Source organism: Halichoeres trimaculatus, unplaced genomic scaffold (genome assembly GCF_033239565.1).
Source record: "Halichoeres trimaculatus isolate MK-OKI-2021-1 unplaced genomic scaffold, fHalTri1.1 fHalTri1_scaffold_1, whole genome shotgun sequence".
Lineage (NCBI taxonomy): Eukaryota > Metazoa > Chordata > Actinopteri > Labriformes > Labridae > Halichoeres > Halichoeres trimaculatus.
The window spans coordinates 29,825,199-29,851,131 of NW_027437179.1; the positions used below are offsets into that span (position 1 = coordinate 29,825,199).

At 39.7% G+C, this 25,933-nt stretch overlaps 1 protein-coding gene across 10 annotated transcripts in view; it reads right to left on the reverse strand.

Moving 5' to 3' along the window:
• Window positions 1-25,933, reverse strand: part of atp2b2 (ATPase plasma membrane Ca2+ transporting 2) — a 141,477-nt gene that overhangs the window by 93,312 nt on the left and 22,232 nt on the right. For 5 of the 10 annotated variants that reach the window (XM_074678935.1, XM_074678927.1, XM_074678912.1 and 2 more), the window contains exon 1: window positions 1,273-1,457. The exons of 1 other annotated variant lie outside the window; for it this stretch is intronic. The gene's annotated coding sequence lies outside the window, so the exon portion shown is untranslated. Of the gene's footprint in view, window positions 1-1,272; window positions 1,461-25,933 lie in introns of those variants that run through there. 4 more of the 10 variants (XM_074678902.1, XM_074678885.1, XM_074678918.1 and 1 more) reach the window with 3 other exon arrangements.

The window sequence follows — 25,933 nt, forward strand, 5'->3', positions numbered from 1 at the left end:
GAACCTGAAACTTTACATGTTGAGGGCTACCTCAGGGTTAAAAAGGTACAAAGCTGGCTTGCTGTGAAAGCATCATGTGGTCACATTTTTAACTGTTTGGATTAAATATTTGAAAACCTGTTAAAAGGCATGAAATGTTCCATGAGACGTGCTGTTTAAGTTTCAACACTTTTTTCTATTTCATACATTTTCCAGACTTATTCATATTCAGCAAGCGAGTGTATCTGTGCACCCATTAACAGCACAGTGCTATAAAACAAGATTTAAAGAAAAACAGTGAGTGATGGAGTAATAAAGTAAAGGACCAAGGGAGGACAAACACTAATAGCCGTCAAGCTGCTTTGGTGCAGTGGAGCTGATGCTTGAGGTCACACAGTATTCCCAGCCCAACAGCGGCAAAATCAATTTCCTATGACAACCCGTCGAACAGTATGACTGACTGAAACTATGCATTAAACCCTTACTGGTGTCTCGCTGGAGACTTTTTTCTTTTGGTGCACAAACTAACCAGCCATCAACAGGCAACAAGTCAGCAACCCTATTTGTCAAGTATCGGAGGTTTGTCTAACTAGTGAGTCGGTGAAACTACAAAATCAATGTATCGAATGTTTCCAACCACAGAGCCGACCGGACAGCCAGCCTTCAAGAGAAGCAGACAGCCGACAGATCAAAGCAGGAGAGGTGATGATGTTCCTCATTAACCCAGTCACCATGCAAAGTAGTCCGTTAGCTAATGCAGTGAAGACAGCTAGCCGGCAAACACACATTACGGCACTGAAGCCTGCTGCTATGACAGAAGCAGTCAGTAAGTGTGACAGAGAAGAGAGACTGCAGGCTACCAACAGATGGCTTGACTGAGTGGAGAGGTGTGTAATGACATGTCTTCTTCAAAAGAATTCACAGGGCAAGTTACATTGAATACTCAAAAACCTGCTAATATGCTGATGTATAATGGTAACTCATGCAGATAGAGATAGAGGTAGGATTTAATGCATTCAAATACCAGATCATCTTCATGTTCTACCTCTCTTTTACTAACATATCACCACCTTCTTGATGAGTCGCTTGCACATACAAGCTGCAGAATGTTTAATATTGTACGTACCCCTCAAACCTACATGCATTAAGGAAGCAACACACACAGAAATCTTTTCACACCGGCATGATGATGCACACTGTCAAAATCTAAATAACTACAGGAAAAAAAGGCTGCAAATACAAATAAAATATATCCATTCATCCACATTTTACACAAGAGCAATGTATACTTACATGGCAGCAGGGTTATCACCACCATCACTGTGACGTGAAAGTCCTCCCACCTAAAAATGATACTGCCGCGGCACATGCAGCAGCGGACTAACCACCAAGGCTGTGTGCAGTATGTGTGTGTGCGTGTGTGTGCGTGTGTGTGAGTGAGTGTAGGTGTGAGAGTGTGTGTGTGGACACTAGCTAAGCTGCACACTCACTGCTAGTGCCTCAGCTGGGGCTGTCTCAATGCACAGCCTGTACCATGTCGGCAGGCAGCAGGGGTGGGCGTGTGTGTGTGTGTGTGTGTGTGTGTGTGTGTGTGTGTGTGTGTGTGTGTGTGTGTGTGTGTGTGTGTGTGTGTGTGTGTGTGTGTGTGTGTGTGTGTGAACAGTGCTGCATAGCAGGGAGGCTGACAAAGATTTTCCCTGGCTGGATGGAGGGATAGAGATGGATAGATGGATGGATGGATGGATGGATGGATGGATGGATGGATGGATGGATGGATGGATGGATGGATGGATAAAATTGAAGTATTGATTGATGAGGATGGTGATGGATATAGGTTGGCAGCAGTGAGAAAGAAAAGAGAGGAGGAAAGTGATTTTTTTCTGCATTTGTTATTCTTCTGTGTGACATTCTGCCCCCAGAGCAGAGCACTATAGACATGCACATTTTAAAAAGGACTGGAGGACTGACAGGGAAAATAAAAGGAGGGGGATGACTGGGCAGGAAAGGTAATAAGGAAAAAAGATTGACAGACACTGAAAGGGGTTTAAACCAGGCAGAGGGGGAAACTAGAGCATGATAAGGGAAGAAATGATAGTAAAATAGATTAAGTTAAAGAAGCAGTACGAATAATAAACGGGAGAAAAGGGAAGAGAAGGAAGGAAGGGTAGCTTTCAAGGACATGGATCTTTGTCAGGTTCACTCTAGACTGCTGCAGATGGGGATACCCAAGCTGCACCCGCAATTGTGCACACTGCTCCCCCCAGCGAGCGTAATGGCTGCAGGACGAAACGCTGCGCCCGTGCACGTGTGTCGACACACCTGTTCTCTCTCAGCCAGTCATCTGGCTATCCAGAAAGCCAGCCTTGACAGTCAGGAGCAGATAACAGCTTTGTGTCATGTTGCCATCACATCAGTATTCAACATCTCATCCTGTCACACCATGTAGAGAGAGAGAAAGACAGAGGGGGAGACACTCGCTATGTCAAAATGCTACGTCTCTCTTTCTCCCTCCCCCTCTTTCTGTCTTTCTCTGTTTTATTTTCCATATCTCTCCCCTTGTGTGTCACAGATACATTATGTATCAGATCTTGGATGGCAGTGGCACTATTATAGTTCTCGTACATGGAGATTATACCCTCTTGGATGAACACGTTACACAGACCTAAACTGTGCTGGGACAGCGGATACATTACACAGCATGTTCTGTCAAAAAACCACAGAGTTTTTTTATGTGCCATACAGTAGCACAACTGCCGCACAATTGTTCCACTTGAGAAGGAAAGTATCCTCAGCCGACAAAGAGTGGAGTCAGAAAATGTAGTGTTCAGCACAATGTTCAGCACAGCTCCAGTGTGGCTGCTGTCTGAACACAGACATGGTTCATGTCAAGCGATCAAGCTTGTCAGCTTGCTGAGAGAGCCTCAGCTGCAACAAACATCCCAATTAGAAGTGCCATTGTGAGGAAACTTTTCCAGTGAGTGATGAACATGTGGCGACACCATTGCAACAACATTCAGTGTAGAATTCACAAGATTAAGGCAGATGGTGGATGGTCAATAAAATTAAGGAAGGCAACTGCAATCTAAAGTTACAACATGTTAACAACTGAATCACAGTCAGATGTTGGGAAATGCACTAACAGAGCAAACAAAGACAGTGAGTAGAAAGTCATTTTGCTGTATCTGCGTCAGACAAGAACTTTTTCTCTAGAGGGTTTCTTTGAAGAAGCAATCCACATTTTTTCAGGGGATTTTCATGGAGCCAAGTCAAAATGTTACTCTTTTAAAAACTAGGGAAAGCAAGTTCCCTACCCACTCAACCTCTTTTTCAGGTGCTGATGCTTTCTCATGTTATTTTGAATGTTCTTAAGTTGTTTTGGAAGTTTTTTGTTATTCAATGGCAAAAATTGAACAGCTTTCAGATGCCCTATGACTACCATTAACTTTAGACTGGTACCTTTTACGTTCCAAACGATACAGTACCAATGTCTGGTACCTGGCAATTGGTATCAGTACTCAATGGTACCAATCTTTGGTACTTATACTTGTGTGTATTACAAATTTATTTATATATATATATATATATATATATATATATATATATATATATATATATATATATATATATATATATATATATATATATATATATATATATAAAAACTTGCAATGTTGTGTTCATCCCCAGCATGGAAAACTGCCTACTCTTATACTCGCTGACAGTCACAAAGATGCATTTAGGTACCTGTACACTGTACATGGTACCTTCTGATTTTACCTTGGTACCTATAATAGTACCTAATTCACTGCCCATCCCTACCATTATGGCTGAGACAGTAAGCTATTCTCAGGATTGTCTTCCAACTTATGGGGTGCCGATTCGATTTAATTTGCAATTCTTCAATAGTTTACGATTTTGCTATATTTAGTTTGCACCAGACCATGTGAAAAATTTAATGATGATGATGTCAACAGACTATACCAGGAGCCATATTTTCCCATAAAGTGCACATCACGGGGGTCAAAGAGAAACATTTCACCCTCTGCTGGAAAAAAGTGGTAACTTTTTTCCTATCTAGTTTATAAACAAAGACTGAAAAGAACAATTTGAATTAAAAGAATAAAATAAAATTGCCAAAGAATACAAATTTTGATATTGTCAAACAAAAAATCCTGATATATCAATTTTTTCTTTTTTTCTCCCACCCCTACCTACCATTAACAGTTACATTACAACACAGGGTAGGTAAAAACACGTGAAAAAATACACTTTTAAGAGTAGATAGGAATTCCCATAAACTGTTTAATTTTTATTAATTAACAATTTTTAAAGTATTCTAAAGTCACAATCCATCCCTTTCAACTACTGGTTTTATGGGCTATATTGGGGGTCTCTCAAGTTGATAACTCTATTGTCTGTAATACTACTCAGGACTCTGGAAAAAAAAAGAGTTAATTTATAAAGGCAACCCGTTGACTCAAGCAACACTAAGCGAGAGATGCCACAGCATCTGCAGCAATGCAGATGAAGGCAAGTGGTGTTGCCTGGCTAACTTTCTAGAAACTAAAATATTTATTCACACTAACATGTTGCTCAGTGAAGAAATTGTTAAGGGCTGTTTATAAGTATTTTTGAACAACTGTTGGGTCATTTTCATTGGACAGGGGAAAGGAAAGAGTTCTGGAAGGAGGGAACAGTGCAGAAAGAGAGGGAAAGAGGGAGAGAGAAAGAAAGAGCAGTGATGGGGATCAGACACAGGCCCTGAATATCAATGCAGCACGTCTTGGAGAATTCAGGGCTGCAGTGCACCAAAACCTGGCGAGAAAGAGCAAGAGAGGACAATAGCTTCACAGGGAGCCAGAGGTGGAGGTACCTGCCCTGCACTGCCAAGATCACCCACGTAAAAACCACCATGCATCTCTCCACCCACACCATGACGTAGCATGACACCATCCAGTTTTGATTTCCTTTTTAACTTTACAAGTGTGTTTACTGTCATTATGTACAGGTTCCATTCTGAACAGACATGTTCAAAGGAAAACTCCTGCACCTCGTTTACATGGAAATACACCAGAGCACTCATTGCATTAACATGAAAGTCAGCTTTCCCCACCCAAATCCTGCAGGTATGCCAATTTTAAAGAGCCGCTGCAGGGAGGCCTTTGTGCTACAAACACACAGGCATGTATTGAGCTCAAGAGGAAATTTACACCATCCACCTTAATTAAATGAGAAGTCATTCAAGAAGCTTATTAGACACATCAGTTTAAGTCTCCTCATCCTCTTTGTCCTTTTCTCTATAAATGACCCTCCCATAAAAGCTCTATTTCCTCCAACAAGGGATCTGTTAACTCATAAAGCCCATGTTTACCTGGGTAAGTCCAACGTCTCATACACTGGTCACTAGCCACCAGCCAATAACCATTAGCCTTATTAATTGCAGCAGCTTCCAACCATCTCCTGAGTGCTGTAGTAAAAGCAGACCATGCACCATGACTGGGTGTGTGCAGGCACACGAGCATGCCGGTAATGAGATGACTCCCAAAGGTCCCTAACCTTTCTCTAGGAGAGGTCAACCTCATGCACGCTCCGTCTTATCTGATATATTACTCACACATTGCTTTGCTGTTCTTCCTTGTAGCAATGATCTCAGACGGTTATGAAGAGTGAAAGCACAGAGCCTTCTCTATCAACCTGTGCTTCAAGTCTGAAACCCTGTCACACGCAAGCTGCAATTTTATAGAAGAGGATCATTTCTATAGACTTTGAAAGCTTCAGGTTTTACTCATCTTGACAAAAACCATACAGTGCCTCCAGATGGAAAATGAATCTGAAACTGAAATATGCAAAACAAGACTCAGCTACACAAGAGAAGGAAAACCTACTGCAGGTTATTCTTTGTTGTAGATCAACAATTTTACACAAAAAAAAAAGATTCAAAAAATTATTTTATCACTTGATAAAAAATTGCCATTTCCTGAAATTGTTGATGAAATTACAGGGAACAAAATTATTAAACTCAGCAGTAGGTAGCGGTCACTTTTCAATATATCAGGCCATAAACATCTTTTCCTGCTCTGACCACAGCATTTTCTTTAATGGGCCATGTTAGAGCTTGATTTGTAACAACGACCCAAAATAGAATAGAATAGAATAGAATAGAATAGAATAGAATAGAATAGAATAGAATAGAATAGAATGAACTTTATTGATATCAATGGGGAAATTCAGGGAATGTAATTAAAAAAAAAAAAAGAAGCAAAATGTAATAAAACATAAGATGCTATAACGGGTCTATAATGTTCCAAAAATGCTGAGCCCAATAAAACCATGCAATAAAACCAGAAGTGTAATAACAAGTTAACAAGTTGTTACATTTTGGGCCAAAAACTATTGTTTAGGGCTTGGGATCTTGTTACATTTTGTGTCAGTTATTACATTACCGGTTTTATTACATCATTTTTTAATTTACGTTTAAGGTTATTTGAATGTAATGTAGTTGAAATTACTGAATTTTCCTTCAGGGAATATTATAGCACATTCTATTCTATTATATTGTCAAGTTTTGGGTGGTTGTTACATATCCTGCTCTAACAGGCCACCTTCAAATTTTCAAGTCTTGATGTTTTGGCCCACTGCTGTTGTTGCTTTTGTTATGGTTTTATTTTGACTCATCCTGCATTGGCTTTACCATTCTCTTAATTTTTCCACAGTAGACAAACATACTGTGAGTTAAAACAACATTGGTAAGTATGCTGCAGTTTGTGATCAGACAGATCCAAACCAATGATCTGTTCCTCAAAGTGGTCTTTCAAAAATAACAGACTGCTGCTATGAAGTGTTTCAGTGGCCAACCAGAATCAGGTTCTTCTGTGCGCTGTGGGGACCGTGCGTTTGGTGCTGAGTGCAGTGACACCTGTGGCCAGAATCTGTTGTATTATCTTGTTGCTAGGCGCTGCCCAAGTAGCTGCCTGTTGCAGCAGCTATCTCGTCTTTGTCCGTTTCTTGTAATTTTTTTGTCTCTTTTTCGTCATCTTTGTATTTGGAGTGGATCATCACTTTGTATGGTTCATTGTCGGTCACGGACACCAAACTTTTTGTGGCTTTGGCGATATTTTTTACTATTTTTCTCCTGTGTTTGTCTGGAGATCCTACATGTAACCATGGCTGCATTGTTTACATGTGAAATTAGCTGTTAGCAGCCTGTAGCATGTCAATGCTAACTAGTGTAGGGCTTGATGATTTCCCTCGAGCTGAGGAGGAGGAGGTGAGGACGACGTGCTGGTTCTCGGATGTGAGCTGGGAGGTGACGACGTGGACCTGTCCTTCCATCCATCGTTGTTGGGAACGTGGGATCTAGCTCCGGGGAATGGACCAGCTAGCTGTGCTAACCCAGCGGCATCGTGCTGTTCACGGACGTGGCTGACGGAGCTGACATCGGACGCCGGCGCCACATTGGAGGAGCTTCGCCTGCTGTGAGCAGACAGGATCCAGGAGACAGAGACTGAACAGACTTCTGGGGAGGCTCAGTCCTGGACCCTGTGGAGGTGGAGACTGGCTGGGCTGGAGAGTGGTGGACGAGTGGTGGACGGGATATCGTCATCTAATTTCTTATGGACTTTTTTGCACTTTCTATACTCTTTCTTACTTTTGTTTTCTTAAATGCTGCGGTGACTCCTGAATTTCCCCTCGGGGATAAATAAAGTATTTTCTATTCTATTCTATTCTATTCTATTCTATTCTATTTGGGGGGATAAAGATACAGTTTCCCATAAGCACTACAACCTATTGTCAAACTGGGACAACTCTTTCCCTAGGTATGCATTTGTTTTAGAAGCAAATGAATGAAGAGCAGAGGTTCTATTCAAAACTACTTTTTTCTTATTCAAGACAACTTTTTGCAGGATGCAAAGCAACATGGCAATGTAATTATTTGTATTCATGAAGCCCAGTGGTTTTAAATGTGGCAACAAGCAAACTTTCTGAACTATTATTTACTCTTGGTTTAGTCAACATCTGTTAAACAATACTCACTGCCTGCACCTTAAGGATGTGTCCGTTATGTGACCTCATCAAGCAGAGTAAACATAACCTTTCTCTTTATTTGATTAACAGTCTAAATTTTTAACAAGGCACGATAGTATAACTGCAGCACGAGGGTTTTAATGCACATAAGATCCAATGTAGTAATACAATTGTAAATGACAGTACAGTTGCATTTAAAAAAAAGTGAAAGACTCAGATTTACCACAAAATGAAAAAGACTAAGAAAAAAAACTGTTAATCACACTGTCTCAAACAATTGGAAATGCAGGCAGATGACCTACAACAACATGGGCCGAGTCATCCCTCTGTTAAACCCAACAATAAACTACTATGTCCCTTTTCTCTTTGCTAAGTCCTTGTTCAATGATAATTGAGAGTTTTATCCAACACCCCAAGGACAACTGTAAGCCATGAGACTTATGAAGATATTTACACACATACACAAAAGCCTGAAGGTCAGGTAAAAACACATATATGTCTATATAGAGTCACCCACTAAAGGAGGAAGCAGACAGGGAGACGTCCGGTTGTTGGGGTGAACTTGAGCCACTTTTTTTCAGCTAAATTTCCTACATACCAAACCAAGAGGCAAGGGTAGGTAGAGGAGAAGAAGACATTACACAATGACAGATGGTGTGGGCAGCACATTAAAGAGAAACAACTCACCCCATCTTTGTCTGCTGAGAGACTTGGTGTCAAGTAAAGGACTTCTGTCAGAAAGATGAATGAAAACTTTTTCTCACAATGGAGTATCTCAGAAACAAAGTCTTTTTTGATCCCCTATCTAGCTAAAGTTCAAAACAGAAAATAATCAAATGTGACACATTGTTTCACTTATTTTCTCAGGTCTCAGGCCTTATTTTTAAACTGTTAAAAACACAGAATTATATTCACAGTTTTAGTTTTTTGGGGGGTTGATTTCCCACAAATAGTTAGAAGAAGTTGTCCTGAATCAGGAGTCATTTGGACATACAGTATGAGAACAAAGCAAACCTGCTCCAACATGAAACAAAACAGAGAAGCCAAGATCGCAGAAAAAACTGGTAACACCAAATTTCCCCCCTGGGGATTAACTAAGTATTTCACATTCTGGTTAGATCAAAATTTGAAATTGAAAATACAGTTTTTACTCTTAAAGTGATACTCTGGGATGGAACAAGTTGGGTCCTATCACAAGGTTTAGGGCAGAAATTACCCCTACAGCAGTGTTTTTGTACAGCAGAAGACCAGGGCGCTCGCACCAAACACACCCTCCCTGCTCCTCTGCCAGTTTCCTCTGCATTCAGATGGGGCCAATTTTTACTTGACCAAAAACACAAATAAATGGACTCCCACCAAAAAAATCTGATATCGGTCTGCATTCACGCTTTATTTGGAGAATTTTCAGCGCGTTACTTTTACACAAAACGCCGCTAAATAAGGCTCTAGTTCTCATCGTGTCTCTTTGTCCTGGCAGACTACCTGCGTTTGTTTATATCTGGCACGCCGCGCACGCGGACTGATACACTAAGCAGCGAGTGTCTCATAGCCAGCCGTGAAAATTCTCTAAATAAAGCGTGAATGCAGACCGATATCAGATTTTTTCGGTGGGAGTCGGTTTATTTGTGTTTTTGGTCAAGTAAAGTATGGCCTCGTCTGAATGCATAGGAAACTGGCAGAGGAGCAGGGAGGGGGTCTTTGGTGCATGCGCCCTGGGCTTCTGCTGCACAAAAACAATGCTGTAGGGGTAATTTCTGCCCTAAACCTTGTGATAGAACCCAACTTGTTCCATCCCGGAGTATCACTTTAACTGTAAGTTCCAAATATAGAGTATCACTTATTTGTATCATCATCAGCCCCAAAAATCCACTATTCGATTACATCAAATCATTTCACCATCAGTATCGAATCAGAGAAATTCACTAAGAAGTTCTGTTAAAATTCTTAAAACCAGATCTCTGGCCTATCTATTCAAATATAAAGAGGCAGCTTACGCAGAACTGTGATGTATCACTGAGAGCTGGAGCTCAACCATCAGCAGGCTAGCTATATAAACGCTATTATTATCTAATCCTCTCTACACTGGATTCAATGAGGACAGCTCACATTATCTCACCAGTATGTCCCTTGTTGAGTCTGAACAAAATGGGCACAGGCTGAATGGCAGTGAGAAAAGAGAGGCTGGTGGCCTAGCACTTGTGGTAGAGCTGAAATATTAATGAGTGACCACATGGCCCATACTTAACACCTAACAACAAGAGCAAACGCAGAGGTTTGAGAAGGTTGTTAAGAGTCTGGTGAGGAGTGACTGTGTGTGTAAGTGGAGGACCAAGGCCTTCTGTTAAGACAACTATCTCAAATGGAGCTTTTACTTTTTCTCTTCTTCGAGCCAGGATTGACTGTGTACAAAGATCCCTTAGTTAACTCCTGCATGCCGGAGGTGAGATTATTTAGAACAGATCTGTATTTACAATGCCTTTTGTCTAAAAAGAAGAAGATACGCAACCAAAATTTTCTCCTTAATTGCCTTAATTGCTGTACAGTACATAGAAGATCAAAGTCTATTTCAAATTCTTTCCAGAAAACCCATCACTGTTGTTTTTGTGTGCCTATGTTCCTGAATGACCCCCAGGAGCTGAGCTAATTCCTTAATATTAACACATTGTTGTTCTGATAATCTCACAAAGCTGGCTGACTCTGGAATCAGTTCGCCTTGTGAAGGATTCAGCGAGGTACAGAAGAGAAAAGCTGGGTGTCCAAAGCCATTAATCTACTGCAGACTCCCTATTTTTTTTTCCTCTTTTTCATTTATCTCCTTTCCCTCTTGACACGTACACTACCTACAAGCACTACCTCCTAAATAGCCATATATTCAGTCCTTATTCCCTCATTTCCAGGGGAAATTAATGTCTGGTTGAGGTGAGGTACAAGGATTAAACTCTAGCGGAGGATTAATCAGTCTTGTACGCCTGTTAGCTGGACAACTCCAGATAGTTTATAAAAAGACTGGAACATGCATATGAATAGATACAGCCGAGTGGGAGTGAAAGAGTTCATCCTCAGTTGAATATAATAGAATTCCTGAGAAGACTGGAAAACGTGCTTTTCAGTGCATTTTCAAGGTGCATTTGCAAATCAGTTATTACATAATTTTCCTGTAAACTGCTTTGTTTGCTCAGTAAAGGTAACCACGACTTTGGGACTATTGGAAATTCCACCATGCTGCTTCTCTTGGAAAAACAAACTGCAATCAAGACACCTAAAGGCAAATGATACCTCCCTCCTGTAGTATAAGTCACAGCTCTGTCCGGTTAGTGATGACAGATATTGCTACAAAGAGCTAACAGTATAGCTGGAGGTAAGGAAAGGACGAATGTGCTTTGCAAATATTAGGAAAGTTAACCACTGGAAAGACAAACAAAGTGACTGCCAAAAGACACAAGTTTATGAGAAAAAGGTACCCTAAATATGAGGTTTAAAGTTAACCCCCTTGGGTGAATGCTTATCTGCTGTTTACAAGGTTTAAACACGTGAAGACTTATGTGTTGTTGGTATCATATTTTAAGTCAGTCAAAGGCAAACAATCGGTCCCAAATCTTTACCTTCAGCTCAGTTTTATATTGTTGCTATCATTATACAGATGTTGGACTGAACTTATTCTTAAGAATTTGAGAATCAGTAGTTTTTAAAATTCACCTCAAATTGAAAGACCTCACCACACTTAACTTATCATAAAAAGTATTTGGTGAGGGCAGCGGAGCTGAATATGTGGGTTGTGCTCATAAAAAAATTGTCAAATCTTCTCTGACAGTGCCTTGCCTCATTGACTCTGCACGATGTTGTTTGGTGGATTAAATGACTGAAGTCTGAAGAAACAAAAGTAAAATTGACCCAAAAATTCTGCAAAACACAAATTGCCTTACTTTTTGGGCCAGGTTTATATAAATTTTCTTACAGAATTACATTAACTAGCAATACAGGTATAGGATGTTCCTCCAAGGCAAACTGAAACACCACAAAAACATGGTTCGACAAATCTCTTCAGAAGGTTCTGGTGCTCAAAAGATAGATCCTTTGGATAGACCCTTTCTGAAAAGTTGCACGCATCTAGACAAATGATGACAGGTTTGGTGCTGACAGGCATGGTTAAAAAGGATATTAATAGTTTAGATCAGCTAATTAGCATGTTTTCAAGTCTCACTGACTGGTAGCATGGGAGCATTTTGGGGCTTGGTGTTGTGCCTAAGGACAGTTCTGCAAGCAACAGTGAAGCTGGAATCAAACCACCAACCTTCCATCTAACAACAACCCTCTGTACCATAGGTGCAAAACAGAAGCAAGTGTATTTTTTAATGTATTTGATACAAATAAAAAAAAATAGGCATTAAATGTCTTTGTTTAACTCTCCATTGGAATACACAGGCAGCGATGATTGATTTTTGAATTTGTCAGATGTAAAAAAGATGATTTTACTGTGTCTGTAACGAAAATGGGTGATGGTAGACAGTAGTTTTGTGTGAACATGCCTTATTGATGAGTCGAGGCATTCTGAATAGCATGCCAGAAGCATGGTTAGTTACTCTTATTTGAATATCACCGGAGTGGTTCATGTTAGCTTAAATGAGGGATCTCTTTTCTAAGTCCTCTCCAGGGTGTCCTCATGCTAGACTGAGTCCAGGGCAAAGAGGTTTTAACAAGTATGTTTTGTAAAGGCAAAGAACAACACTTTGGAATCACATCAACCCCACCGTCCAATACAATTAGCGTTAGAGCTCATTGTGCTTACTATCCAGGAACAAACACTAATGCAATTTCACACTTCAAACTTCATCCAAGATTAGTTGCTTTAAAGTGAGGGGGAACTTTTCAAGGACCATGTTATTTTTTTTAACAGCCAATTAAACAGAGCCAAGTTGTTAAACTGAACGATTGCCAGCTCTCTCCACCACAGGAAAGGACAGTGGAGAGTGTGAGAAGGAGGAAGAGGTAGATGAGGAGGGAAATAAGAGAAGAGAGGAGAAGAGTGCTGACAGAGAGCCAACACTCCTTTACAGATTGTCTCTGACCTTGAATGAGAAAGAAGGTAGGGACAGATAATCTGAGTGTATGGAGAAGACAGGTCCAACACAGCTGATACCTGACTTCAGTGCTTACAGTTGACTCTTACAGATTATAGGTTACAGCTCATGTGTATCTCTGCTCCACTCATGTGCTAACGAATACAGCGGATTACGTAGGTTCATCTCTTGTAGTACCTGTGGCTAACACATCATACGGTGCCCTTTCGGTATGTTCATGAACTCCTACATGTCCATGTATTCCTCACTGTTTTGAGGACTTAAAGGACTTAAATTTGAAAAGAAAAAAAAAAGATTTTTGAACAAAAACCCTGATTCAAAATCGTTAAACAAAAAACCATGATGCTATGTTCCAATTTTTTTTCCACCCCCTAACGAATACCCCAAGAGGCAGCAGTAACAACATAGAATGAAAGAAGCAGCAGTGAGCTCTGAAAGGCTGAGGACCAGGTGAGCCTCATTACTAATCAGTAAAAAGGCTCACCTGGAAACAATCAGGGGGAAACAGTCAAATACGCAGCCCTAACAGTAAAGACGGACCTCACAAGCTGTTAGTTTGTCTTAAGCATTTAAGTGTTGTGACATGGAAAGCTTGAGATAACCCTGGACATACTATGTAAGTACTCTACTTGTATGGATTTGATTCTACAATGGTTATTTAATTTATTTTCTCATCCATTAAATGTCGTTTTAAGAGGCAAAAGAACAAAATAAAAGCATACTTTCCTTTTTTTAAACTGGTAAAATAATTTTGCAAATAATTTTAATCTTTGGTCCCCAGCCAGACACTGCATTTAGATCTGATTAGCAGCGTCTAACAAATTCAAAAGAACACAAACCAAAAAATGCTTAACCCTTACGGTAAGTAAGGGGTGTAATTCAGCAAATGCCTACTTTGACGTACATTACTCCCTTGAGGTGTCTTAAAATTTGATTACCGGCATGCCAGCTTTGTGTCTGACAGATTTATGGGCAGACAAGTCAATCCATTGTTCCTCCCCCACTTTTAATGTGGGGTCAACTAGGTGCTACTGCTGAATCAGCAAAATGACGCAACACCTACACACTGGTTGAATAACTACAGCTTTTCTTGAAAGATGTGTGTCTAAAAGCTGTTTAACACATCACTTTGACCCCAAAAAATCTTCAAAATGACAAAAACAATAAATGCACTGAATGAAAGGATTCAATCTCCTCTCAGTCTCCCTTTTTGCTTATTTAAAGTTCCTTCCAACAAAAAGCCAATATCCCCAGACACATTTTCTCAAAATAGACGTAATTGTTATTACGTATATCCATGACAAGTGTTTCATTTTGCATCCAATTTTGTGACTCATGACTTTGAACAAAAGCCCTGGCGCAGCAGCAGCAGGGCAGAGAGGAGACAGCTCTATTCTATATGTATTTAGGGTGCTGTGCGGCACTGAGCCACTGACAAATAAAGAGACCTGCTGACAATGTGGTAGCATCCCTCACCCAGCACTCAGCAAATGTTAGGACTTATAAATTTAATACCTCGCTACAGATGGAATCTGAGACAAAATGACACTCACACCTGCTGCAGCCAGGTGTGCAAAGGACTAGGTGTGATCCTGAGCTGAATTGTCATTAAACACAGGCAAGAGCCTTCATTTAAGGTCATCTGAGATGTGCGAAGAATTTGTTCATTAATAGCAGAAAAACAGACCAAAAAGAGAGAAGTCCAAAAGTCAAGAAAGTAGTTATAAAATCAGATCAAGTACAATCTTCAACAATAAGGATTGTTTTCAGAGCTGGTGATACCTGCTATGCATGAGGCCCAAGCATCCAACTGCCAGATGCATCTCTGCATTTCAGCAATGGACTGGACTTGGTCTACCTTTCTAAAGATAGACCAATCCAATTCTGGTACCAGTCTGATACAGGCTCAAAACCAGATTTCATTAAGGGCCACTCCATAGGAAAGATCTATTCAACTCAGTTATGCTCAGTTGTGTTTACAACAACCATGTGCGTGTATTAAATCATCAGCTCTAGTAGGTCTTTACTTTTTTGCAAGGCAGATCCTAACTAGCAATAAAGGAAGATAACTACAGCTGCTCAGCATTTTGGAGATATTCCACACTTGTTTTACAAACAACTCTGGAAGCATCTTGCTACATTTGAAATGATGCGGTACCAATGCCCAGTACCTGGCAGTCGGTACTGGTACTCAACGGTACCAATTTTCTGTACTTTTTTTGGTGTTTGTGTGGCAAAACATATCAATTTTTTAAATAACTAAATGTTTTTTTTAATCTAATATATTCATTCTTCAATATATAACCTTGCAATGCTGTGTTCATGTTCGTAATGGAAAATCACTTCCACTCCCTCCCAGTCACAAGGATACATTAAGGTACCTAAACATGGTACCTTTTGATTTTACGTGAATCGATCCCTGGTACTTTTGACAGAATTTGGTCGGTGACTATAAAAGTACCTAATTCGGTACCCATCTCCACTTGCAATATATGGAAGTTTCATTCGTCAATTATCCCCTGCTGAGGTTTACAGTTAGACTGCATTTTCCGTTACTGTTGGAGATTTACTTACCACACATTTAGACATTTATAATGCCATAAAGCAATAATACAATCAGATTAAATACGTTTTATTTCATTCTTCAATTTTCTGAAACAGAATTCTCAGTCTCACCCTCATATGTCGCAAAAGGAATGATAAATTAACACTGATATCAGGTTGGATCAGTATTGGTATTGGCCAATACCAAAGCCAAGGTATCTTTATTGGTATCGAGACTCAAAAAGATGGATTGGTGCGTCCCTAGTCATCAACGACAGAGATAACGCGTCATTCTTATTTTACAAGACAAGTGAGATGAATCTTTGATGACTAAGCCTGATTCCACACAAAGTGACTTTGCTTTATACTGAGAAGCATTTGGCTATCAACAGTACTGTCTGGAAGGCCATTGTGGTCCTTGTCTGCTCATTTAGGTTTGAATTCAGTAATAACACAGTTCAGGTCAAATCTGTGAAGTGGAAAAAGAAACAACCTGCTGTTTGTAAGACCTAAACACTGTTTCTTTAAGCCTCTGGTGATGAGTCAGTTTTGACTTAGACTCAATGTGCAAATAAAGTTTTTCTTTCACATCCTGCTAAAGGCCCTGAGCACTGTCACAAAACAGTGTGTGGGAAAAAAAGCACTGCAGTGTCATTGGGGATGTCGTCTCTTACAGCTAGTCAATTTCACCCATAAACAGCAAAATGGTGACAATAAAAGAGCTGATACTTCAGAAGGGATGGGGTAATCTCAAACAGAGAGGCTACCTAATAAACTGCATTCTGCTGTGACCTCTGGCACCATTCAAACAGGCAGACACAGTCTTTACACACAAGCCATGCAGCATAGCCACTTCACAGAATCATTAATAGCACTTCTTACTGCAGTCACTTCTGCAGCTTTACAGCACAGAACATCACTTCAATGCAGCTTAAAAGGGTACGATCTAACACCTTCACGTCTTAAAAGAAAAGCACTGGATTGCATTGCTTTGAATGCTTGACTGTGCATATAAAAATAAATTTGTTCTATAATCAAAATAAAATTGACTTTACTTAAGCCTCTAGGTTTCAATTAAAAGAAGATTCATTTTTCATTGAAAGCACTTCCCAGACTGCTTTTTTAGTTTGCATACACAGTTTAGTCTACCCCACTGTTTTATGCATTTTAATTAACATTTCAATACTTTATTTTTCAGTGCCTCTAGTGCAGTGCACTTCAACTGACATCTCCCTGCTTTCTCAAAGCTTCTGTCCAAGTGTTTCTTCTTCCAAATTATATTTCTCAACAACACAACCCCTACTTCTGTGCCCTTTTGCATTTAGGAGACGGGAAAAGTTTTTACAAATTGATTGCAAAGATGTCACAACATCTTCTGGAGTTTTGAGGTTCTTGAGGAGGATGTCACAAATGTTTAGGGTATAGACCATCATGAACATATATTTTCTTTTACTGACAATCCATAAGGTCATGTAAGTTTTGAAACTCTGAAACTGGCATTTTGAGCATGTTCACTACACATCTCTCACTCTCTTTCCATTTTTACTGTTCTTGTGCCTGACACATTCCACTGGTGAAAGATTTCCTGCCCTCAAAAAGCTCAAAAAGTTCTTGTTGCTATGCAACTGATCTGCCTGGCACTGAGAAAAATGCTAGCTCACATAGGCTACACACACACACACACACACACACACACACACACACACACACACACACACACACACACACACACACAATCACATGACATATAAACACACACGCACACACGCATGCACGTGCACAAACACATGCACACACACCAAGTAGTTCTTAGCCTACATCCTGTGCTTGTTGCTGGAGACTTAGTGTAAGCACTCACAAACAAAACATTTTAAACCTGTGTTGTTTGTGACTTCCTAAGAACACAAAGTGACTCACATTTCCTGTCACAGTTCATTATCCTAAACTGTACAGAAATATTGATATTTGTTGATAAATTGATGATCAACAGTTCATCTAACTATAGATTGTACAAAATATGGCCATACAGTGTGTGCTGATAGTAAAATTACCATTTCATACCCAAGCCTTAAGTTAAACCAGGCTGTAAACAGGCTTTTTAATGCTTAAAAGTCAGTTGTTTTGGCTTGGTATGAATGTGGTTTCCGGTCTTTCTGCAGCCAGCCTCAAGCAGGTCCTTGATGAACAGCAACTTCTAGCTTTGGGCTTCATTTCTCTAAACCTGATGTTTCCCTTGGTCCTAACTCAGGTGAATGCTCTCTTTATTGTGGGGCTACTATGTTAAGCATGAGGATTCAACACTTGAGCTTTAACAGTAACATGCTAAGATGAATGAATTAGCATACTCAAACTCAGAGGAAAACAATCAAGGAATGGTATCAAAAGCAGGTATTCCGGCTACTGGTGGGTGATATTATAGGTAATGGGTATGGGTAATTGTAGCTGACATCTCATTTTATTGGGACTATGTGTCTTAGTATTGATTACTGTATCAGTAAGCATAAGCATCAGATGACAGCCCTGCAATCAATAAATAGTATTACCAAAATCCTGATGATACCCTTTCATATTTGAAAATATCATTCTTTTCATTGCTCGTCATATTCACAAGATCATGACACAGTTTTGGAGGAGGGGGCACTGAAACACACAAAAACATACAAGGAGGCACATAAGGGGAGTGAAGATGGTTAAGGAGAGGGAGAAAAAGAGTCAGAGAATGAGAAAAATCTTGAATGACACCTTCAGAGAAGTAAGCAGACGAGAGAGATCCAATCTTTTAAGTGACAAAATGTATTGTCCTGTCATTAGCAATTTCTTAAAGAGATAGGCATTTCAGGCCAATCTTTTGACAGTTTTTCACGTCAGCACACACACACTAGGGTTGAACAGTATTGGGGGAAAATAATTCAATATTTTATTCTTCTCAACAGCTGTAAACAGTCTATAATTTTACAGAACAACACCCGCATTTCCAGCAACTGTCATTTTATTGAATGTAGCTAGTTTTCTTTTCTGTCATTTTGCATGGTTAGCAAACAGCTTTTAGAGGCACTAAAGGAAGAAACACTGTATTAAAACCAGGCAATAATAAAAACTGTGGGAAAATGTCTTTTTAATATGAGATGATTTCCAATTAACTTTTTTTTAAATTAGAATTTATGAATTTTTTAGAAATCTAAAAATTACGACACATAATTTTGATAGAAACACAAGTCCACAAAATCAGACCTCAATACTCACTCCAGAAAAAATGTGAAAAAAAATACTGTAGCCCAGGATACTTGTTTCCATTACAATTTTTAACTTCTGTTTCTTTTTCAGATCCTCATTTATCCTTTGCATTATTCTCTGACTTTTACATTCAGCCTTTTTAAAACGTTAGGCTGACCTTAAAATAAATTATTTTGGGAGACCTGGCTCAATAGAGTGAAGCTTTGTTTGTGGGCAACATGCTAGTAGATAGAAAAAATAATAATTTAATGCTGCTTGTAAAGCAGGATTAGCTTTAAACTCCCTGCAAGAGAGAAGAAAGAAGTCAGATTAGGTGACCAGGATGCATGTGATGAAGAGTGATGGAGGAGAGAGGAGAGACAGAGCTAATTTGGGAGTTCTGAGCTAAAGAGGATGAGCAACCTGGGCTACATGTTCACCAGAGCTGCCTGGTTGAGTTACATTATTCAAATAACTGATGCTCGCATGCACAGGCTGTGCTTCTTTCACTCTTCAGCTCTTATTATACAAACACACGCGCACACATGCACACGCACACACTCACTAGCTTGCCACTGCAGAGCTTTAGCCCATCTTTCCCTCTCACGGTCACACCAAGGGCATCCACTCCCTTGAAACAGTACAGCACAGCTCACCAGAGAGGAGAGAAAGAGAGAGGAGAGAGGAGGAGGAGGAGGAGGAAGAGAGGAGGTGGTCCTTTTAATGATGATGATTACATGCATCAGGAAAAGAATGAGCACTATAAAAAGACAGGAGGGAATGGCAGGTGGGTAAAAAAAATGTACGTTGCAATAAAGGGAATGCATAAAGAAGACTGAAAATGTTATGGTAACTAAGGGGAGGGTGGCAGTTTTGGTGCAGGTGAAGAAGGGAAGAGAGAAGAAAACAGAAGGTGGTTAAAAGCAGAGCGAGCGAGCAGGTCGTTGCTGGCTAATGGAGATGAGATGTTAATGTCCCTGCTAGTGATGCACTGCAGCAAACTGAGGCGAGAAAGAGGAGTAGTGGAAGAAGAAGAGGTGGTACAGGAAGGGTAGATGAGCGGAAGAGGGAAATGGGGAAGAAAAGAAGAGGAGGTGTAAAAGAAAGACAGAAGAATGAGGAGATAAGTATTACAAAAGGAGGGGGAGATGGAAGGAGGAGGGGGAGGAGGGAAGAGAAGATGTTGAACTTTGATAAGGCTGATGATGCAGCAGGATGATGCCTGAATAAACTGCTACTGATGTCTCTGATGAATCCATAATGATGCTATTACAACAGGATTTCAAGGCCAGAAGTGTACTTCTAAACACAGCAACTTTAACAGTCACACATCACTGAAGTTCAGCCTGTTTTCTTCTGGATATCAATGAGCTGTTTTAAAAAGCTGAGTTAGTCATTGATTTTTCTATGCCACAAAGTCTATTACCCTTCTAGTTATGGTTCTTATTAGTTCAAATACTTCCAAGCCACATACCATCAACATGCCACATCGTCAGTGTGACTCCAGCTCACAAATATTATGTGTCCAATTACACAAAAAGGCAGACAATCCAAACACATCTCTGAGATTCCAACTTCCATCCATTTATGATGCAACAGTTTAATGACTGACTGCATCTGCAAAACAGCAAGTCATCTTACTAGCCGTTACACCCTAAAGCTTAAAAAAAGAATGACAGAAAATGTTAAAAAAAAAAAATTAACAGAAATTTAGACAATACAGGCTTTTAAGAAACCACTTCAGAATTTGTCTTAAAGTTTCTATACTCCTGCATTAAACTGCAGTTATAGATTATTGTAGTAATCATCGTAATGTTTCGATTATGCCAGCAATTAATGGAGTAATCGAATAAGGAATGTTGCTTGCTCAGCAGTGCCCTTTCATTTAATATGTTACTGCTAATGTTGTTTTAACAATCAGGCAAGTTGGCACAACGCAGTCCCTCGGTTGATGGTTATGTAGATTATGAAATCAAATATTTTAAAATCAAACTGAAGCTGTTTTAATTTGTAGTTTGTGTTTTACTGCTGTTTAATAAAGTTTATCAGGCATGCAAAGCTACCCAGAGATTATGTCCAATAGTTGCTTTATGGCTGAAATTCCACATGCAGAGCGTTATGCAGTTGACTTTAATTTAGGTCCCTGTGTGGACTCTCTAAGTCAGGAGTCTCAATCTCAAATTACCTGAGGGCTGGGAATCTGATGTTGTCACTAGGGGGCCCCTTCAGGTATTCCACAAAAACAAAAGTTAAACTGGTGGAACAACTGTACTTCCCAACATGAAATGTTCAGCAGTCATATTTGGCATTTCTTACCAAATGCCTGACGCCAGACACCTGAGAAGACTTCTTTTCAAATAGCTGAGCCACATTTGCTCTGGTTAAGAGCTTCTAACCAATGTAAAACTGCCAGGGCTTCTATTTCAGTTTTTTTGCCCTTGTAATTCTCTCTCTACTAATACACCATTCCCATTAAAATATACCACTGGTTGTGGTATTAAACAACTGGCAGGAAGACTGCCAGAAAGAAGAAAAAGCTACTTGACACTGCCCCATCCGGCCCACTACACTCAGTAGGTTTACATGTAACTTAAGAAATCTGACTATAAGCCTGGTCAGCACAAAATCGAACTGAGCATAGCTCGATCAGTACATGAAGATAATGTGATTGCTATTGGAATGGAGTTGGATTCGATGGGACTTGGAAGGTCTCAGAACAGAAAGATCATGGAGGAAAACTCAAACACTGAGCTGACAGCACAACACTAGCAGCTTGGTCCTAGAAGGTCCCATACTGTGTCAGTTGTTTTGGCACACTTTGGCTACATTGGCTAGGTTAACGTTGACCAAAAAGTAGTGAAGTCATTTTCTAAATTAACACCATGGTATCAAAATATTTTCTTTTTTTTTGTAAAAAATATAGTTTTCTATCTGATGAGTGTTTTCATTTCCATTGTTTCTTTAAATAAACCCTAGTTTCTCATTTAGAAAAAAAATCACCCCTGTACAAAGTGTGGCACTGGAGAATTTAGCTACCCAGAAGAAAGACATTTTCAGTACCAGGCTGTAACATGTTTATTCCTGCTGTGAAAATAGCATTTTTTGGCTTATTGTGCCTGTGGTTCCTTGTACCTCCAGAGCCAGCCTCAAGCAGACACTCCACAAACTGCAGATTATTGCACTTTCTCATTGCCTCATATTTCTAGACCACAGGTTGCTGCTTGGTCCTAACATAGGGGCCTTAGCCAGTGCCCAACATGCACCAACAAAATGTAACTATGCCATGAACAGCGTGTCAAAGTCTTTGATTGGTCCGCTGGGCAGCGTTGTATTTCCTGCATTTTTAGCATTTCTGAAACTGTCATACATCAACTGTACATTGGCATATTCCATCTTCTCTGACACCTCTCCTCTGTCTTTCATCCTGTATTCAGATAGAAATCACACAGCCTGCGATTAGGCAGAGTACAGTGCTGAATACCAAACAGTGCACAGGCATGTGGTGCTAACCACAAACATGCAGATGTGCAATACGGTAAATGCTAACGGGTTTGTCAATGGAATAGGAATCCATTACTTTCATCACTCTTATAAACCTTCAAGAACTGTTGCAACTCTTGTCAGCATGACGTCTTGCCCTTCAAATGTTTTTATGTTCATGTTATTCTGTGTATAAAAATAAGTCATCTTATATGATTAAGTGAAGAAACTAGAGAATATATTTTTTCTACATAATGCCTCAAACGCATTGTCTTTGCTTTTGCAAAAGTTTCTTTAGAAAACCATGAAGTGTTGAATCCCAGCATAAAGCAGTGCTGAGAAAAATATCAATTATTTAAATGCCACCAGTGTCCCATTGCGTGACACATCTTTCATGACCTCATAAAAGCATGACATCATCTCATACCCCAATGAGCAGATCCCCGTAATGCCGACACTGAGAATGAATGCACACCAGCAAGCCTTTAACATCAAGTCTATCTTTAGTGCTCCAAGTAAGTACAGTGCAGCAGATCTGCGGCACATGTAGTGTGAAGGAAGTGGGACTAGCCAGGAGGGAAACAGACTTTTCATTCAAAGTGTTTAATGTGACTGTTACATAAGAACTAGGGTCTTTGTTGTATGAACCTTTCACATGAAACATGAATGACTAATATCTGAATGTGCCTTTAGCTATAAGGTTTCTTTTATGTGTTAAATGATGCTCTTACACAGGGTGAGTTGAGGTTAAGAAAAAAGCTGGTTCCTATCTTGTTTCAGAAGACATTCAATCGTGTTTTTTTTTTCTGTGAAAGTAAAAGCTTCACTGACCACAGTTTAGCTGGGGTCATACAGGGAGCACGACCACATTACATCAACACAGATGTAAAACACTTCATAGTAAGGGTAAAGCATGCAAAACATTGCTTCGATCTTAAAAACTGAAGAGGATGAGATGAATTCCCCATTGTGTGACAGCACCAGAGGGAGAAAGTTTCAAAGCAGACTGAAAACCTGCTAAATACTGAATGCTAGAGTGATGCTTGCTCATTCTGACTGTGAGGATCTTGCAAGCATTTGTCATTGCTTGTGCAAGTAATCAAACAAAGGGGGTTTTGTTTGTGTCTTCTGTCCACCATGCTTGAATGGTTGGCTTGAATGTCTTGTTTGAGGGTCAGACGTGTTGATAGATAACACACACACACACACACACACACACACACACACACACATATATATATATATATATAACCTCCCGACAAAACCCGTCTGTTTCTGAAACCAAAAATGAAGCGATCCAGGCCATATTACAAGTTGCATGGGCTTCATGTACAGCTTTATGGTGCCAGTCAGTCACATGACCTGAGCTGTCCCTCCGATTGGGCGAGCTTGGGATCCTCATATCCCTTCAACTGCAGAGTAAGAAAAAAATTTCACCCCCTGTACAGTGTGTGAAGGTTAATTTCTGCTTTGAAAACGTCTCTTTTTGACTTGGTATTTATGTGACTTTCAGGACTTAGGGGGCCATCCTCAGGACACTCGAGAAACAGATTTTTAGCACTTCTGCATTGTCTCATGTTCTTAGACCGGAGGTTGCCGCTTAGTGGTAACAATACTTGCATCTGTGGGATGAGCAACAGAGCTAAGCATGTAGGTTGGGCCCTTTGAAATTTGCCAAATCTGCTCTGCCAATGCCAAAAAGCTTATTCTGCCATTGCAGTAATAATTGTGCTTGTTCATAAAGTTTATAAGAATTTGCAATACATCATTGACTCAAGCATCATAGATCTGAACAGCTAAGCAGTGGAAGGAGGAACTTGTGAAGAGTGGGCTTTCTTAAACCAACTTATTAATTTCAAATGAGCGTACACTAACCCCGAGTCGACAATAGCTTGTGTTGGAGGTTCTCAAAATTGGTCAAGTTACAAGACCTGGCCTGACCCTGCTGGCAGCATATGTAAGCCTAGCTTCAGAGCTGCTTGTCTGGCTGTTTTTTGAACAAAGGGAAGACCTGACTAGCATCCTATGTGGGTAATTCAACTACTATTGACAAGTACCTCATACAACCCCACTGACAAAAACAAACCCATCTCCTTGTGATGGAGAAAAGTTTCACAGGACTCAAACAGCCTTTTAGAGTGTGCAGGTTTTGAGTAGTTATAAATGAATGATCATTATTTTATGTTCAAGTAAGCAAAATTCTCTTTTAAGTAGGATCACTGTTTGATTTTGTTATGATTTTTTAATTTTTCTATAATCTGTCCATGAAATTGTTCAAACGGTTAAATAATTCCATCAGATTTGGGTGTTGCTGGAAGGGTTTTTCTGAAAGCTTTAGGTTGTGGATGCTTTGAAACAGATCATTAGAGTAATACTAGACTGCATGTAAATAAAACTACAGCGGTTAAGCTTGGTGTGACTGCCAATGAAAAAATAATCTATTAATTTCAATTATTAAAAAGGTGAACTGCATTTGGCAAAGATAAACAAAGCCTTGAAAGAAGGACAGATTTACCAGCAGAGGGTCTGTGTTAAAGTTATAGCTCCTGCACCTCAGAGTTTAAACAATGGTGCATGAAGAAACTGGGCAGGCATCCAGTATTACCCCTGCAGCAGGGTAGGGTGGTACATAACTCTCTGTAATGCTCTCTCTCCCGAACACACATACACATCAAACTAGGGCCAGGCAACTAATCGAAAAGTAATCAAAACTTAAAGTCAAATCCTCTAACCGACATCTGTTATCTTTTATCATCTGTTTTTGATGATTTTAATTGTTTAAAGGGGGTTCTGTGCTGCAGAGAAGAACAATTGAAGATGTCTAGAGGCTAAAATGTGAAATGAACATTTCTTTCGATGTTGAAATAAACCTGATTTCATACAGACAGCAGTGAGTCAGGAGAGGTTTCTATTTACATCCAGGCTTTAAAGCTTTCTGACATATTTTACATTAGCCGCTAGCTAATTTTGATTAATGCCTTGTTTCTTTTTTTTCCTTTTTTCTATTATTTAACTGAGTTTTAAGTTGAAAATTCCCAAGTCTTCTCTGCTGATGCCAAACAGTTTATTCTGTCAATGACTCTTGTTTGGTGTTGTTTCATGGATTTGAAGACTGAGGTCTGAGGAAACAAGATATACTGGTGATTTGAGTTGCTCACTTAACAAACAGGAGCTCATCTGTGTGTCCTTTATTTTGAAACAAAATAGATAAGAAATGCACTCTTTACTTACAAAAAGCTTGAGCAGTTGGGAATATTTACAGAACAGAACTAGTAAAAATGGCACACACTGCTCAAATTAATGCTAGAGTCTGAAAGCACAGTGACTACCACTTGAAGTTAGAAAATGGGTCAGATTAGGAGAAAAGCATGTTTTTTGGGTCTGACCAGTCGTGCAATGAAGACAACTCAAATCCCTTTTCTGGCTCCTGGCAGTTTAACACAGAATGAGAACAGTGCAAAGCTCAGTTTGGGCACAATCAACTCAGAGAAACTAATCTCAAAATTATGGCACTTCTAATGAACTATGTTTCACAGCTAAATCACATTTTTGATGTCAATAAGCCCAACATCTACTTTGACACTTTGCAATAGGTTAATGAATTTAAGCAGCTT